This window comes from Diabrotica undecimpunctata, chromosome 10, assembly GCF_040954645.1.
Source record: "Diabrotica undecimpunctata isolate CICGRU chromosome 10, icDiaUnde3, whole genome shotgun sequence".
Taxonomy (NCBI): Eukaryota; Metazoa; Arthropoda; class Insecta; order Coleoptera; family Chrysomelidae; genus Diabrotica; species Diabrotica undecimpunctata.
In genome coordinates, this window is record NC_092812.1 from 392,607 (window position 1) to 405,137 (window position 12,531).

Sequence of the window (12,531 nt, forward strand, 5' to 3'; positions counted from 1 at the left end):
AAAAAGGTAACAACTGGGGTCTGGCATTTTAGAGTTCCAGTCACCAGGAATTACCACCAAAAAAAATATTTAGTTTTAAGTTCTAGTTTTAGTTTATTAAAATCCGATAAAAGACCCTCTAATTTCCGCGAACGAATTATAGTGTCAATGAATTATATATTCATAACCCGGGCGCGATATATTGAGTGATACTGATCCCTATCACAGCACACATTTATACAAGCGAGTAAATGGTATAAAGAGAGCCATCTGCCCTCTTTGTACAGCCAACTTGTTGGCTTAGGCCCTTATGGCAGGTCCAATTTGAGAGACCAGCGCGCGACCTCTGAGCATCGAGGCCATGTGCGACAAGCATGGGCTCGGTGGCCAGACCGGTCGGGTACTCAGCCGGCGAGGAGAACAAATTAACTTTTGCCAAATCAGCGGCTGAGTGTCCGAACACACACATTTCCCTGTACGGAGGGGCACCAACTAAGGTTGGTGCCTCTCCGTGCAGGGGCACACACTTTTTAGGGACATCAGGTCCAAAGTAATGCTCATGCCAAATTAAATTCAGTAAAGTCAATAGGGAGAAAAGCTTATAGCTACCCCTTAATATCAGGTGGCCTAACCACAACCATATCGATACGGAGGGTTTTATTCGTTACCCAAATAGCCCGACGTAAAGTTCATAAGCCTTTGCTGCGTATGTCACACGTAGCAAAGGGGTGGTGGAAAAACCTGGGGGTCAGATAGGTACCGATCCAGAATGATTAGCTCTTCTGGAGCGAGACCGGTTTGATCTTCGGACATGTGGATCCCACTGACTAGCAGTGGTATACACATGTCACTAGGGGTTGGGTTGAACGCCTCGCGTGTGTATGTGTGTTTGTGCTTTATAATACCTGTTTTACGGATGCTATTATATTCACCAGCAATTTTTTTCTATGTTGAATGCTTCTGTTTTGACCAACCACTGCCAATTTTAAGTAATCAAACAAAGATTTTCTTTATGTATTGTGACAGAGAGCAACCAAACATTATAGGGATATATATTTGATTACACTGCTAAATAAATGTAATGCGCTTGCGCGAATTTTGTTTTCATTTTGCAATCCCTTATATAAAAGATTTAACTGCAATCCCCTTATAATACCTGTTTTACGGGTGCTATTATATTCACCAGCAATTTTTTTCTATGTTGAATGCTTCTGTTTTGACCAACCACTGCCAATTTTAGTGTTTTCAATGTTTTTAAACCTTTTAATTATTGAAATTAGATTTTTTTCCTCCTAAATAATTTTTTATTATTTCACGTTTTCTGACCATTTTAAGTAATCAAACAAAGATTTTCTTTATGTATTGTGACAGAGAGCAACCAAACATTATAGGGATATATATTTGATTACAGTGCTAAATAAATGTAATGCGCTTGCGCGAATTTTGTTTTCATTTTGCAATCCCTTATATAAAAGATTTAACTGCAATCCCTTTATAATACCTGTTTTACGGATGCTATTATATTCACCAGCAATTTTTTTCTATGTTAAATGCTTCTGTTTTGACCAACCACTGCCAATTTTAGTGTTTTCAATGTTTTTAAACCTTTTAATTATTGAAATTAGATTTTTTTCCTCCTAAATAATTTTTGATTATTTCACGTTTTCTGACCATTTTAAGTAATCAAACAAAGATTTTCTTTATGTATTGTGACAGAGAGCAACCAAACATTATAGGGATATATATTTGATTACAGTGCTAAATAAATGTAATGCGCTTGCGCGAATTTTGTTTTCATTTTGCAATCCCTTATATAAAAGATTTAACTGCAATCCCCTTATAATAATCAATCAGCAGTCAGTAATCAGAGTCATAGTAAAGAAGTCATACCCATCATACCTAATGATGACGGTATGGATATCGAAGGAGAGGAAAACTGGCACTCCACCGGCACTGAAGAATGGATAACGGTAGAAAAAAATCTAAGCAAAGCGCAGCGGAAAAGCAAATGCAGCTTATCCAAAAGCGCAAAGAAGATGAGATGGACAAGACCATCAAGGCCAGACAGGAAAAGAGACAAACTCTCGAAAAAAACCAACAACAAAGGAGCCTCAACCTCCTATCAAAAAAGTTGACACTAAGAAAAAGGAGGCGCAAACTCCTACCAAAAAAGTTGTCAACACGGAGTCACAACCTCCAAACAAAAAAGTTGAAGAAAAAGCGACCCCTGAGATCACACCTGAAGTGGTCTCTACTCCCAAACAACTTAAACCACCGGCGATAATTTTAAAATCAGTCGGCGAACACCAGAAGATACTGCAGCAAGCTGCAGCAATGAAGATAATCTCGGCAAATAAATTTGCCAGATCAGGAAGATATATAGTCATCCAGACAAAGACCAGGGAGGATTACCTGAAAATGGTAAGACTCCTAGAGACGTACACCCCAAAGATCGATTTTATCGCGTATCCTATTGATACCGATAAAATGAAAAGAGTAATTATTAGAGGACTATCGGCAAAAACCGATACAAATCTAATACTAAATGAAATCTTAAGTAAAGGAGTAGAGGCCACTAAGGTCATTAATATGATCTCCAAAAAACCAGACAGGAAACCCCTTCCATTGTTTCTGGTAACAATTAAGGCAGAAGAGGACGCCAAAATCAAAAGCATTTCTGACCTGTGTTATATGAGGATCAGCATAGAGGACGAAATGAAGTCAAGACAAGAAACAATTCAATGTTTCAACTGTCAAGGCTTCTACCACAGTTCAAAATCTTGCCACTGTGGATCTAGATGCGTAAAGTGCGGAGGAAATCACCTTAGTAGCGAATGCGAAAAGGACAGAGAAACAGATCCAAAATGCGCTAACTGTGAACAAGCGCACACAGCAAACTACCGCGGATGCCCAAGAGCTCCAAAGAAGAAAGCCGCTCCACAACAACAAAGGGCAAGGCCTATCAACGCAAGCAACACCAACAAAGGTGTCAGCTACGCTCAGGCCACCAAACAGCCTGAAAGCGTGCCCACAGAAAACACAGCCACAAACGAAGCAGCTGCATTAATCGCAAAATTCAACGCTGATCTAAATGCCAAAATGGCACATGTCACCAGCATGTTAGACCAAGTACAACAGGTAATGACAGCCATAGGAAACATAGGTCAGAAATGTTAGTACACCAAACGGAAGATCTTCGCATTGGGTCATGGAACTCCGGCGGATTATCCAAAAAAATCAACCTTCTGGACGAAATGATAAATAGATTAGAGCTCGATATCATAGCCCTACAAGAAACCAAATTAGTGGAAAGGAAGAAAACAAAATTTCCCGGCTACGATATCTACAGGACGGATCACAGAGCGCTATCAGGTGGAACAGCCATACTTGTGAAAAAAGAAATCGAACACGAACACATCCCAACACCAGATGGACTGGTCACAATGGAAGCCACACTCATAAGAATAAAAGCGAACAACGACTCATTAAAAATAGTGTCTGCATATGTCAGACCTAACGAACCGATCCTGGATGAAGACTTGAGCCTAATATTAAACTCAGAAGAGCCAACAATAATAATAGGAGACCTTAATGCGAGATCTCCTAATTGGCACGACAGGACGACCAACAATAACGGACGACGACTATGCAACCATCTGGAAAACAGACCAAATACGTACGTGATCGGACCAACTGAGCCGACATGCTTTCACGGACAACTTCCCACTCACCTAGACATTGCAATCCTACACAACGTGGGTCAACAATATGAGATACACTCTCTTAACGAAGGCGATTCGACACATAACTTAATCGTCCTGACCCTGGGCGCAATAGAAACAAACTATTTGCAGCCCCACAACAGAAAAAAGACTAGTTGGCCAAACTACAGAAGAATTGTGAGCGAGAACATCGGTAATATCCCCACAATCAACAATATAACAGAACTAGAGGACAGTGTAACAAAACTAGAGGAAACAATTATCAACGCTATCGATGCCAGCTCTAAAACAGAAACTATAACCAGACAAAAAGGAAGATTTAGGGATATAAGCACAGAACTTAAAAACCTAATCAAACAGAAAAACCGGAAAAGAAGAAGAGCATACCGCACTAGAACAGTAGAAGACAAAAGGATTGCAAATGAGCTAGACAGGGAAGTGAACAAACAACTTCAAAATCATCGAAATGAAAGCTTGGACTCCTATATCGAAGAGCTAAATCCAAACAAATCTGCGTTCTGGAAACTATCAAAAATTCTACGTAAAGACAAAAAACCCATACCCCCTCTACATGGAGTAAACGGGATTGTCTACACAGAAATCGAAAAAGCAGAAGTCCTAAAAGACGAAATAGAAAGGGCGTGTAGAAACAACGAACACCCCAACGAAGATATAGATTTCGAAGAAGAGGTAGAGAGGACAGCAAGAAGACTAAAAAGGACAAAAGGCAGAATAGGGATACTTCATACATCTCCCGAAGAAATAAAAGAACTCATAAAGCAGACCAATGCCAAAAAAGCCCCTGGTCCAGACAACATCACAAACAGGACGCTGAAAAACCTACCTACAAAAGCTATTGTCTATATTACCAACATCATAAACAATATGCTAAAACTAAGATATTTTCCAAACAGATGGAAGGAAGCTCACATAATCATGATTGCAAAGCCAGGGAAAAATGGCACATTTCCTCAAAACTACAGACCAATCAGCTTACTATCATCAATAAGCAAGATTGCGGAAAGAGTAATTCTAAAAAGACTGAATGAAGAATCTCAAGCATTACACACCATTCCAGAAGCTCAATTCGGTTTCAGAAGTGAACATTTCTGTGAATTACAAGCACTAAGACTCACAGAATTTATAACCAAAGGTTTCAACGAGAAGGCATACACAGCAACCGCATTTCTGGACGTCAGTAAAGCATTTGACAGAGTCTGGCACAAAGGACTCATCTATAAAATGAACTCATTGGGGTACAGCGAGGCGATGACATGTCTCCTTGCGTCATACCTTGCTAACAGAAGGTTCCGAATTCGTATAGGGGCAACCCTGTCTGAAGTCGGAGCCCTGGAAGCGGGTGTGCCTCAGGGTGCTGTGTTATCACCATACCTGTACACCATCTATACGGCCGACACGCCAACAGAACCCGGATCTCTGTTAAGTCTTTACGCAGACGATACAGCAATAGCGGTTAGCTGGAGAAACCCGGATCATGCAGCTAATCACCTGCAAAGAGCACTAAATAGATTCCAACGATGGTGCATAAAATGGAAAATAGCCTTAAACCCAGACAAAACTCAGGCTGTAATGTTTAGTCATTGAAAAAGTGTACCAAACCGAGAAATTACGATAGACAACACCCCAGTCGAATGGACCAACCAGGCAAGATACCTAGGAGTGTTACTCGACAAGAATGGGGACATACCTGCAAATCAAACAGAATGAAGATTCAGAGATCTCAGAACCAAAGACGCCCAGTCGGACGAACCCCTGAACGTCCAGTCGGACGAACACCTGAACGCCCAGTCGGACGTAACATTAAGCGCCGAAGCCCCGCCCCCACTAGATGAAAACAACATCGAAATGAAAGCCCCCACGGTGGACATCATCTCCACCGTCTACGATGCCGAGCCGGAGGTAGGCAAAAAGCAAAAAAGGCAAAGGCCAACAGCTGAACACTCTGACGAAGAAAAAGTATCCAAAAAATCCAAAGATAAAGACGAAAGCGGTCTTTACAAATCGGTAGACCTATTAACCGAACAAATAAGACAACTACAGAAAGAAAGTCGTCAGCGCGAAAAACAGGCACAGGCCCAAATCCAGGATCTCCTAACTCAGATGACTGAGTTAAGGAAGGAGAACCAAGAAAAGGATAAAGAAATCAAGAAACTGGTCGGCCATATAATGGCTCTGACCCAGCGAAATGAAAAGCTGGTACAAGAAGAAAAAGAAAGAGATCAGGCCTTGTGGGAAACTCACAAGCCTAGAGACAAAACTCCTTGCAAGACGGTAAAAGCCACTCCCTCTGCGTCTGGAGGCGCAGTAAAGCCAAAAGAACAAAAAAGAAACGGAGAAAAACGATGCAGGATGGACAAAAGTCCAAAAAAAAAGAAATAGCAAAAAAAGGCATCGCTACTGAGAAACCAACAAACAGTAGCGAGAAACCTAAAAAATCTTTGAGTGTTGCTGAAAAAAAAACTCAAAAGATCCAAGAAAGGAACGGCGAAGTGCTCACTAAAGCCGCCAAAGATCTGAAAAAAAAGAAGTGAGCAAAATGCCCACAAAAACTTGGAGACTCCAAAAGAAACCCAAGTAGAAAAAGAGAACGACGTAACCCCTCAAAAACCTGCTAAGGTTAACGTAAGAAAACCAAAACCTCCTGCGATCATCTTAAAGACGGTCGCAGAACATCAAGCAATCCTGCAAAAAGCGGCAAAAGCAGGTATTATTTCAGATAATAAGTTCGCCAGATCTGGTAGAACTATCGTAATAAACACAAAGACAAGGGAAGACTACCTAGGAGTAGTCAAAATACTAGAAGAGCACACACCTAAGGTAAAGTATATTGCCTACCCAATAGACAACGAAAAATTAAAGAGGGTCATACTAAAAGGGCTATCTGCAAATACTAAAACAGACGTAATTCTCAACGAATTAAAAGAAAAAAATGTTGACGTAACAAGAGTCAGCAACATGTACTCGAAAAAAGAAGGAAAACAGATCTTGCCTTTCTTCCTGATCACCCTCAAAGAGGATGACATACAAAAGATACGTGGAGTCACAAATTTGTGCTACATGAGAGTTCGTTTTGAAGATGAATTCAAAACAACAAAGGACACCCTACAGTGTTTTAACTGCAAGGGGTACTACCATAGTTCTAAGGCTTGCCACTGCGTCTCCAGATGCGTAAAGTGTGGTGGAGACCATCTAAGTAATGATTGTGAAAAAAACAAGGAAACAGCCCCAAAATGTGCCAACTGTGACCAAGCACACACAGCCAATTACAGAGGATGCTCCAAAGCTCCCAAGAAGAAGATCCCTGCCCCCGTAAAACCGGCGAGCAAACCGATCAAACCATCCACAACAACCACGGGCTTCAGCTACGCTCAAGCTGCCAAAACAACTCCAGAAGAAGCAGCTCCTACCATGCAAGACGCTGCCATACTTATTGCTTCGTTTCACACGGAGTACAATAAGAAGATGATGGAGATGATGTCCATGATGGACCGGGCAACAAAAATGATGACTGCATTCGGAGAAATACACCAACAATGCTAGCGAACCGTACGGAGGATCTACGCATAGGGTCCTGGAATTCCGGTGGAATTTTCAAAAAACTCAACCTCTTGGATGAGATGATCAGCAGATTAGAGCTCGATATCGTAGCCCTTCAAGAAACCAAATTAGTGGAAAGGAAGAAAACCAAATTTCCAGGCTACGATATCTACAGAACTGACCATAGAGCGATATCAGGAGGAACATCCATACTAGTTAAAAAAGGCATAGAACACGAACACATACCCACACCAGATGGACTGGTGACAATGGAAGCCACGCTAGTCAGATTAAAGGCTAACAACGAAACACTAAAAATAGTGTCAGCTTATGTCAGACCAAACGATTTGATATTCGATGAAGATTTGAGCCTAATCCTCGATACAGAAGAGCCCACAGTGATTATAGGAGACCTTAATGCGAGATCTCCCCTATGGTTCGACAGAGCAACAAACAACAACGGAAGACGACTTTGCGGCCATCTCGAAAACAGACCCAATATATACGTGATCGGACCAACAGGACCGACCTGTTTTCACGGACAACTCCCTACACATCTAGACATTGCAATCCTACACAACGTGGGTCAACAACACGAGATACAATCTCTAAACGAAGGCGATTCGACGCACAATCTAATCAACCTGACCCTGGGCGCAATAGAATTAAATTATCTGCAGCCCCACCAAAAGAAGATTACAAACTGGTCAAACTTCAGAAGGGTTTTTAGCGAAAACATCGGTAACATCCCAACAATAAACAACATCACAGAATTAGAAGACAGTGTAGCTAAACTAGAAACAACAATAAACAATGCTATCGATGCCAGCTCAAAAACCGAAAATACTACCCGACAAAAAGGAAGATTCGGAGATATAAGTCTCGAACTACAAAACCTAATAAAAGAAAAAGACAGAAAAAGAAAAAGAGCCTATCGCACTAGAACTCTAGAAGATAAAAGGATTGCAAATGAGCTAGATAGGGAAGTTAAAAGACAACTACGAGAACATAGAAGCGAAAGCTGGGACAACTATATCCAAGAATTAGACCCAAATAAATCCGCCTTCTGGAAATTATCGAAAATACTCCGACAGGACAAGAAACCCATACCTCCCTTGCACGGAGAAAACGGGATTGTTCATACGGAGAGAGACAAAGCTGAAGTCCTAAAGGACGAATTAGAAAGGGCATGCAGAAACAACGAAAATCCCAATGAAGACATAGACTTCGAAGAAGAGGTAGAAAGAACAGCTAGAAGACTAAAGAGAAGAAAGGGTAGAATTGGTATAAGTCATACATCTCCCGATGAAATTAAAGAGCTTATAAAATTATCAAATGCCAAAAAAGCCCCAGGCCCTGACAACATCACAAACAGGGCACTCAAAAACCTACCCAACAAAGCTATTGTCTACATAACAAACATAGTAAAAAACATGCTCAAATTAAGATACTTTCCAGACAGATGGAAGGAGGCACATATAATTATGATCAAAAAACCAGGGAAAGATGGCACTTTTCCGCAAAACTACAGACCTATCAGCTTATTATCATCAATAAGCAAGATAGCGGAAAGAGTTATATTAAAAAGACTTAATGAAGAATCGGAAGCATTAGGCACCATACCAGAAGCTCAATTTGGATTCAGAAGCGAACATTCATGCGAACTACAAGTTCTACGTTTCACAGAATTCACAACTAAAGGATACAACGAAAAAATGTACACGGCAACAGCATTTCTGGACGTCAGTAAAGCATTTGACAGGGTCTGGCATGATGGACTCATTTATAAAATGAACACCATGGGATACAGCGAGGCGATGACATGCCTCCTTGGATCATACCTAGCCAACAGAAGGTTCAGAGTTCGGACAGGGGCAACCCTGTCCGAGGTCGGGACCCTGGAGGCGGGTGTGCCTCAGGGAGCTGTTTTGTCGCCTTACCTGTACACCATCTATACGGCCGACACGCCAAAAGAACCAGGATCCCTGTTGAGTCTTTACGCAGACGATACGGCAATAGCTGTTAGCTGGAGAAATCCAAATCATGCAGCTAATCATCTGCAGAGAGCACTAAACAGATTCGTAAGATGGTGCATCAAATGGAAAATAGCCATAAACCCAGATAAAACACAGGCTGTAATGTTTAGTCACAGAAAAAGTGTACCGAATCAAGAACTAACAATTGGAAACACACCAGTACAATGGACAAATGAGGCCAAATACCTAGGAGTGTTACTCGACAAAAAGCTTACATTTACGCAGCACATAAATCAGCAAACGTATAGAGCCAAAGCGCTGAAAAGTCAGCTCTCATCGCTAATTGGTAGAAGAAGCAAGTTAAGGTTCAAAACCAAAATCAGGATGGCGAATAGCATTATCAGTCCTCTCGTATGCCTCCGCTGCGTGGGGACACACCTGTAAAACTAACAGGAAGAAAATACAAACAGCGCAAAACCAATTAATAAGAGACGCCCTGAATCTGCCAAGATATGTACCTCTGAGAAATTTATACAGAGACTCAGGACAAACAAGGATTCTACACACAATGGACAAAAAGGCATACGAACTTTTCAATGGACTAAATAACCACCCAAGTAGCATGTTGAGAGAGCTGACAAATTACAACGCAAACACCAGGACGGTACACAGAAGACCTAAACAGCAAATAGCCGGATATAGGGTCCCAAACTAATAAATGAAGAATGAGATGGTCGCAAAGGCGTCTAAATAAAAGAATGCAGACATCAGAAAACAACCACCAAAAAAATCCTTCTCTTTTAGGACTCTGGCGAGAGGATACAGGTGCCAAGGCACTTAGATAAGGACACTATACACCGGGGTGTGTGGAGGCCGTATACACCCTGCAATGCACACCCCAACCCACCCACACAATTTAGCATGTAAGAAATAAAAGGGTAAGAATTGTGCCGGCATATTATAGTCCCATCGCCAAGGAAGATCCCATATTAAAAAAAAAAAAAAAAAAAATATACCGCTGATGCGGATTACGCCCTTAAGGCGGATCAAGTGACACTGATCCTCTCGCGACACCCGAGCACTAAGGTCATGTGCGGCAAGCATGGGCTCAGTGGCCGGACCCACATCGGGCACCCAGCCGGCGAGGAGAACAAAATTTATTTTGCCAAATCGGCGGCTGAGTGATCGAGCACACACTCTTTCCGAACATGAAGTCGACAGCTTAGGCTGTCGACTCCATGGACGGAACACACGCCACTTTTTCTTTTTTGTTTTAGGGACCCAAGTCCCGAAGTGCAGTTAGAGTAAAATCTATAGAGTCAGTAAAGTAATTAGGGAGAAAAGCCTAGATGTGGCTACCCCTACAGTTAGGTGGCATAACCACAATAATTAAAAACGGGAGTTGTCTCATTACCCAAGGCAACTCTAGTAACTTTCAAGATCATAAGCCTCCTCACGTATGTCACACGATGAGGAGGGGTGGTGGAAAAACCTGGAGGTCAGATAGGTACCACTTCGACTAGCGAAGTGTGACCGGTTTGATCTTCGGACATGTGGATCCCATGCTTAGTATGGTATACACATGTTCCTAGAGGTTGGGTTGATCGCTTAGCGTGATTGTGTGTGTGTGTCCCCTTATAATACCAGTTCGAGTAACTGAACAGTGCGGACGTGCTTTGGTAGGAGCAACTGACCTGACGTCAACGGGGCTTTTCAGCTCCACGGTGGGTAAGACACCGTTAGTGGCGCAGGCACTTGTCTTGTATTAAAGCGAAGAGCGGATGTAATTTTGTTATTAGCTTAAACCGCAGAGAGACTGATTTTATAGGCCTGTCTCGGAGGGCTATAATAAATAGCATTCCGTTGAAAAATACGGGAAGTCTGTATGGTGTCGACAGGGATGACACTGTAAGGCTTAGATATTTGAATCTAAGTCGGACAGCAACGGCCCCTGCGCCTACAGGACGAGAAACAGCAAGAGGCACCCTCCTGGAAACAGGAGTGAACAACCGCGACAGGGCCTGGGAAGGCACCCAGAATCCTCTCGAAACGTATCGAGGGGAAAAACAAAAAACAGCAATCTACCAAATAGACAGCTTTTTAATGTCGACGGTTTCATCTGAAACCACCGAGCTTCCAGCTCAAGTTGTTGTAAACCCCGGCCCCTTACCCGATGTCGAGTCAGAGTATGTATCTAATGATACAGCTCCAGACTCTATCCCATATATCCCTACATCTCCAACCGTTTCAGAGCAATCTGAAATGGATACCCTTGAACGTTTGTCCTTAGACGAATATAGTAATGATGCGATTGACCTTCAGTCAATCAATTCAAACCCAGATATATCTAACACCGAAGACAACTCCACCGCGGACTTTTACAAAACCAGGTCGGTTTTTGAAAAAAAAACAATATCTACACTGTTCGTCGCAGAGAGGACGGGAAGGCTCCCATCAAGAGGCCATGTTACAGCCCGGAACAAAATCCCGAAGATAAAGACGTCGCAACGCAAATGCACATCCTCATCCAGAAAATGGATGATATGCAAAGGAGCCATAACAGGGAAATCGAGGCTTTGATGGAACAACTGTCAGAGCTTCGCAAAGAAATCAAGGTGAAGGACAAAGAAAATAAAGAGTTAGTTGCGCGAATAGTGCAACTAACGGAGAAAAAGGAGGAGGAGCCTAAAGTTCCCGCAAAGCGCACGCGCGAGGCAAGTGCCAGCAGGCACAACAAAATGAGGGTCGAACAACCCGAAAAATTGGCGAGACACCATGAAAAGGTCCAAAAACCGACAGGTGTAGAACCACGTGAAGAAGTTTGGCAGGAAGTAACCAAAAAACAAAAAAATAAGAGAGCTACCACTGCTAAAAACTCCGACGAAGCCACGCCCACTGAAACAGTGAGCGCAGCACAAAGACAACGGACTCTTGTCGAAAAAAGACAAGAGAAAATAATGGACGACGAGATTAAAGCTCGTCAAGCCAAAAAAGCCCAGAAAGAAAATACACAAACAATGCCCAGTACAAGCAAAAGTACTACTAACAACGAACCAGTGGTAGCTGCCGACAAACAAGCTAAATTGCCAAAACCACCGGCAATAATCTTAAAAACCGTAGGCGAAAGCCAAAATATCCTCCGCAAAGCGGCAGAGAAAGCCATCTCATCAGACAATAAATTTGCAAAATCTGGGCGATCTGTAGTAATACAGACAAAGAGCAGAGAGGGGTACCTAGAGATGGTAAAAATCTTAGAAAATCACAAACCAGCTGTCTACTTCATAGCGTACCCTATA